Source organism: Choloepus didactylus, chromosome X (genome assembly GCF_015220235.1).
Source record: "Choloepus didactylus isolate mChoDid1 chromosome X, mChoDid1.pri, whole genome shotgun sequence".
NCBI lineage: Eukaryota > Metazoa > Chordata > Mammalia > Pilosa > Megalonychidae > Choloepus > Choloepus didactylus.
This window is the reverse complement of record NC_051334.1, coordinates 178,848,720-178,855,582: the sequence shown is the minus strand read 5'-3', so window position 1 is coordinate 178,855,582 and position 6,863 is coordinate 178,848,720. Positions and strand designations below refer to the sequence as shown.

Here is a 6,863-nt window from a genome sequence, read left to right as displayed (position 1 = left end):
GTGGTTTATTGTCTGTGTCCACCACTATAAAATAAGCCCAATGAGAGCAGGGTTCCTTGTTGATGGCCTTCACTGATATACTCCATGTATCTAGAATTGTGCCTGGTTCTAAGCAGGTGCTCAACAAATATTTACTGAATGAAGGAATGAAGGAATGAAGGCTATCAGAATACAACCAACAGTGACATTTTCTGGTACAACCTAGAATGAATATATATGTATATGTTTACACACACACAAGTATGAGTATCAGAACAAATTAAGCCATCTTGAACTTTGATATTCCATTAGTAGTAATGTTCATTGTGACTGATTCGCAAGTAGGACATGACCCAGCACTTAGAACCACTTCCGTGCTCTAGTGCATGGGGAATAAATAAGGCAGGTGGCCCCATCCTCCAGGAACTCTAAGTCCATGGAGGAGAACAGACATTGGCTTTAATGCTGATACCAGCTAGAATGCGTTCAGTACCACGCTAGACCCACAGACAAAACATTGAGGTAGAAGGAGAGATGAAACTTGACCTTACGCATCTGGGAAGACTTCCTGTAGGAGGTGAAGATTTAATTTCTACTTGGTGAATGAGCAGAACATTGAAAGAGAGGCACAAGATATGTTCTACCTCCCTGTGGGCCTGTCTTGCATTCCAGGTTGGGCTAAAGGCACCTCTGAATTTCAATGACATGGAAACTATTGGAGAGAGCGCTGGACCTGGGGCTCAGGCAGGGTTGGTTCAGAGAGATTGCAAATAGGATAATCAGGTTTCCTTGTAGGTTTTCCAGCTCACTTCTCCTTAGGATTGGACATGAGCCAGGGAGCACTTTCTAGGAATAAAGATTACAAAGGGGGTTGGCCTTTCACTTGTTAGGTACTTCCAGGTGTCTGAGCATAACAGATGGGTTGCAGGAGGTCAAGGAAACCACCAGGAGTTTACATACATGGCTTTATGTTGAGATATATTATACTTTAGGTTCTATGTAAGTAACAATGAGCCAAAGCAATGTAGTGGAATAAAATAGTAAAAATATGTTGCCCGGTTAAACTGCTTCATGAAAGCATTGGAAGACCTAAAGATAAGTCTATGAGTAGATTATATTACTTGTCAAATAACTGTAACTCTAACATTCTAACACTCTTTACTTACAACTATAACTGCCTATGAGTAACCATGCCTTTAACTACCTATACCTAAATGTATCTACAAATGAATATACCCATAATCAACTATAATTAACAACTACACTTAACCATAACTATAACTAGCAATAAGCAACAATCAAAACTAGTCAATAGCACAAGTAATCACAAATAGTAGCAACAACTTGTTACAACTAGTAACCATGACTAATTAGTGCCCACAACTAGTTAGCAGCTATTTCTGGTAACCACCACCTAATTGTCATTGGTAACTGGTAACCATGACTAGTTAGTAGTTGTGACCAGTGACCACAACTAGTCAATAGTCACAACAAATCAAAACTACTAGTTACTCCCATAGCTATTTGTCATTAATAGTTAATAGTCATAGCTACTGGTTACTGCTTGTTAATATCCATTGCTTCTTAGGGGTGATAACTGATAGCCACAATGGGTTAGTTGTCATGACCAGTAACCACAACTAGTTACCAGTCATATCTGATAACCACAGACTAGCTAATAGTCATTACTAATTAATATTATTAGTTAGTATCCATAACTAGTTAGTAGTTAATGGGCATGGATAAGTTACTGCTGATTATCCATTGCTAGTTAGTATGACTAGCCATTGTCTTGTGTTTATTACAAACAAGTTAGAACTAGTCATAACTAACACAACTAGTTAGCACTTGCTCCTGGTTTGGATGACTAGTTAGTAATCATAACTAGAGGACATTGCTAGTTAATAACTATTGCCAGTTAGTAGTCATAACTAGTACTATGTCTAGTTAGTAGCTCTGATAACCACATTTAGTAGCAGTAACCAGTAACCATGACTAGTTAGTAGTTTTCATTAATAACCATGACTGTTCAGTGATCATGACAAGTAGGCACATATAGTTAGTCAAAACTAATAGCCACAACTAGTTAGTAGCCACAACTAGTAATCACAATTCATTAAGAATGACAACAAGCCACAACTACCATAACTACAACTAAGCATAACTCACCATAACCATAACTAACTATAACTACAACTAACATTAAATAGGCTGACCATAACTATAGCTGATCCTATGACTATACTTGAAGAACAAAAATTGATAATATGGAAACTACATCTTGGAACCACAAGTACCTCACTTGCTTCCATCCCTAATCCCTAGGGAAGGCCTCCTGCTATGCCACAGAGAGGTGACCATTGAGCAGTGCTGGGTGGCCTTTCTGCACAGTGGAGTTCCTCTCCCATACAGGGGAATAAAGGACTTGAACTTGTCATAGGCCTGGGGCATGACTGTGGTAGGTGAGGTTGATGAGCCATACCAGGCTAAGGCAGAAACATTCTTGAGAAGTGGTGACATTACTGTGAGTAGGAAGTGTCAGAGTATGCCAGAAAATAGTTTGGCTGGGGGAGGAAAGGGATGGATCTGGGGAAGGATACAGAAGTAGCAGTGTGTTAGGGTACAGAGAGGTGTTTGGTGAATTAAGAACAGGGGCTGGAACACAGCTGGGGGTATCTCAACTTTAGCCCCTTCCTTTGTGCACCTGTTTGAAAGAAAGATACTGTAAGGGTTCTTTCCCTGGAATAAATATTTGGCAGAGATTAGTAAGGTGTGGGATTCAAAGAGATCCAGGACAATTAGGGCTGCCAAGTCCTCGGGGGTGAGCAAGGAGCCTGCTCTAGGAAATTTGGAAAGTGACCCCTCAAGGAGCCATTATTGAACTAGGGAGAACTAAAGGATGTCCTTTATTTGTGTATTTCTTCCTCCCCTACTTTTTTTTTTTTAATTGGTCTGCTATAGTGCTAGGTCCTCAGTCTGGGGAGTCTGATACTTCAATACTTCAGGCTCTCATTTGCCTACCAAATACCAGGACAGTTTAGGTGGAAAGAAGCACAGGTGACTAGGAGGGTCATGGGGCAGGTTAGGGGACTCATCACAGGGCAGGTGAAGTTAAGAGTGGATACTTTTACTAGCAGGTTATGTTTTAAGGAGGAGGAGAAACACAGGGTTGGCAATAACTCTTAAAGAGATCAGAGCACAGTTATAAAATCTCTGGGGTGTAATTTTGGAGGAGGTAGTAGAGATGTGGGATGCTATGACTTCTGGCCCTCCTGAACTGTCTGAGGAGCAGCTGTCAGAGGAAATGCAGCCTTCCAGGCAACTGGCCCCTGAGGAGAGACTCAGACCTGGTGAAAAGCAAAGCTTTTCAGATAAACTGACAGAGCTAGCCACTTGAAATTCTAGAGCTATCTTTTTTGCAAAACATGGAGACCATGAATGCATATTTCCAAAAGCACAGTAATAGAGGCAAAGCTCATGACAAAAGGGCCCAGATAATCTTGTGGTACAAGAATTTATAATGTTCATAGGATTATTTAGGAGTCTACCAAGTTCAATAGTAGAAGGAGGTGGTAGAATGGATTGGTAGAATACAGAGGAAATAGAATGTGCAAAAGTCCATTGGCAGGAATGAACAAGTTGATCTGAGGCCAGTTCCAGGAAGAGGGAAAGCATCAAGGATTCGAGTATTCAGAGCAGTTTTTGTGGATAACACGAACTGTGAACTGAACCTTGAAGGACAGGCTCGATTTGGGCCACTGGAGTGAGTGTGTGTTTGAGGGGAGGGGAGATTGATTGAAAAATGATTCAAGCAAAGGTCTAGAAGTCAGAGGAAATATGGCTTCATGAAGGACAGTGAGAAACCTGGACTCATCAGAATGAAAGATGTGGCGTGAACAGAGTGAGAAGAGAGACAGGATTGCATGAGTAAAATGCAGTCTGATTAAAGAGCACCTTGAAATTCACGGATGGGTAATTGAGTCTGACAGGATGGGAAACAAGGAGCCATTAATGATTTCAGATTAGAGGAATGTGATGAAAAATGTGCTTAGTTTGGAGAACAAAAGAGCCTCGGGTAAGTGTGGACTATTATAGATTGATCATTGATCTGAGATCTAAAAAGTGCCTTAAGGAAAATTCTCATGAAACTATTTCCATTCTGTAATGACATATGCTTATTTTTTGTTTTCTTTTGTTTCTTTAGAGTGAAGCTTTTTAAGTAGAGGCTTCAGGTTGTAGCTGAAAAAATAGAGTATAGTTGAAATAATCTCTGTGCATTTCAGTAGCACAGAGGACAGTCCTAGGTAGAGTATAAAAGTTAGGGGATGTGCTGGTTTGAATCGATTATATACCCCAGAAAAGCCTGTGTTCTTTTAATCCAATCTTGTGGGGGCAGACCTATTGTGGGTGGGACCTTTTGATTAGGTTATTTCCATGGAGATGTGACCCCGCCCATTCAAGGTGGGTCTTATTCCCCTTGCTGGAGTCCTCTATGAGAGGATAAGGCAGAGACGTTTTGAAGAGAAGTCAAAGACACTTAGAAAACTCCCTGGGAGAAAGTCATTTTGGAACCAAAACCCAGGAGAGAAGGACTAGCATATGTGACCATGTGCCTTCCCATGTGACAGAGGAACCTTGGATGCCATCGGCCTTTCCCCAGAGAAGGTATCTTCCTCCTGATGCCTTAATTTGGACATTTTCATGGCCTTAGAACTGTAAATTTGCAACTTAATAAATCCCCATTGAAAAAAGCCACCCCATTTCTGGTATATTGCATTCAAATTCTGGTATATTGCTTAGCAAATCAAAACAGAGGGCAAAGGATTCTTTACAATTCTATAGTACCCCTTGCCATGGCCATTTTTATCTGTGATCAAACCTGAGGATCCAAGTTCATAGGGAGCCAAGATTAGCAGGGATTTAGGCAAAAGATATAATAAAGTTTAAGCTACTGTTGTTACATACTTCACTGTCCTAGCCCTCATAGTCTACTTCCAAACATCACTTCCCCTTTAGGGCTATAAGAAATTCATCAGCTCCTTGTAACCCAGGGACTAAAGAATGACTCCCCACTCTCTGGAAGGTTACCCTGCAGATGCATGGAGTACATGGATTAGAGAGGGAGGTAAGGTATGTGGGTCCTAGAACCTGTGAGATGAGTCTACACATCTCATCAATGGGTGGCAGACTTCATGATGTGTTCTCTGATTAGCTTAAACAAGGTCAGGCTGAATTTTGGTTCCCAAGTTTTATTTCAATATTCACATTAATAACCAGCCCAATGCTATTCTTTCCTCCTTATAATTCTAAGGGTTACTGAAATTGTGTTAGGGGTCCCTGTGGTAGTATGAAGCTGTATGTACCCCAGAAAATCATGTTCTTAAATCTAATCCATTCCTGTGGGTATAAACCCATTGTAAGTAGGACCTTTTGTTGAGGTTACTTCAGTTAAGGCATGGCCCATGGTAGGTCTTAATCCTCTTACTGGAGTCCTTTATAAACAGGATGAATATGGAGGGGGGAGGAGAGAGGGAGGGAGAGGGAGGGGGAGAGGGATTGAGAGAGAGAGAGAGAGAGAGAGAGAGAGAGAGAGAGAGAGAGAGAGAGAGAGAGAGAGAGGCAGGCCTATGGAAGCAAGAAGCTGAGAGCAATGAAATCCAGAATAGAAGGGAGAGGCGCGGAGCCCGAGGGCTGTCATTCCCGGCCCAGCTCGGCCAGGTACAGCAGGAGGCGGGAGGTAGAACCTGCTGAGGACGCGCCTGTGCACGGAAGATCCCCAGCACGGCTCCAGTCTCTGTAGAAGCTGAAATCCATCAAGCACCCTTCAAAATGCAGTGGAACGCTCTACGGACTGTATCTCGACTGACACACAGAACACGGCTGGACCCACCTAGAGCCGGTCTTTTTGGACACTGTTGCAGCCTAAAGGGACTATTACTTTTGTGTAAAGCTGAATCCAAAGTAGTTCTGGCGCAGGGCCCTCAAAGACAGTGGCTGCACTTACCTGCTGCCCAGTGCGCTGCAAAGGGAAGGAAGCCATCTGATGCCTGTTGACGTCAACCTGGGGTCCTTCCCCATAAACAGTGGGATCAGGATATTTCCTCCAGGAGAGGTGCATCATCCAGTGCCAAATCCCAGGGAACTCCTGCAGGAAAGAAGGAAGAACCTGATCCTTTACAAGACAAATCTATTAGTTTGTACCAATGATTTAAGAAAACATTTAGACAATATGAAAAAGTTTTGATTACAGTGCACCTAACAACTTCTGGTGTTTGGTTTGGAACATTTTATTATGCAGCCATAAAAGGAGTGAATGTTGTTCCTTTTCTGGAACTGATGGGGTTACCCGACAGCATAGTGAGCATTCTGAAAAACTCCCAGAGTGGAAACGTGCTCATGGCATACAGCCTTGTTCAAGATCGCCACCCCCGCCGGGTACACCGCGACCCTGGGAGGCACCTCCCTGGCGGTGAAGTATTTGTGCCGAAGCGGCTGCATGTCGACACCTCCGCGGGTTAAGGAGTACCTGCAGGACAGGATGGAGGAGACCAAGGAGCTCCTCACCGAGAAAATGGAGGAGACCAAGGACAGGCTCACCGAGAAACTACAGGAAACCAAAGAAAAAGCTTCGTTTAAGAAAAAAGTGAAATAGGATGCCTTATAGAACAGACAATAGGAAATCCATGCACTTTAACCCTTTGGAGAGCATGGACAAAGATAATACGTTCTCCTGATTATGTTTTTGTCTAGCTGCCTAAATATACCATTTCTCTGAGGGTTAAAGAACCAAGGTACCTTTTTTAAAGTTAAATATCACCAGAAAACTCAGTGTTTTTTTGGAAAGGAAATAATGAACCCAATGTAAGAATTTTCACATCAGCAGC

The 6,863-nt window shown here is 42.4% G+C and overlaps 1 pseudogene; it reads left to right on the top strand.

Moving 5' to 3' along the window:
* The first annotated feature begins 5,808 nt into the window (after positions 1–5,808).
* On the top strand, positions 5,809–6,631 carry LOC119522001 (annotated as a pseudogene).
* Positions 6,632–6,863: the final 232 nt, after the last annotated feature.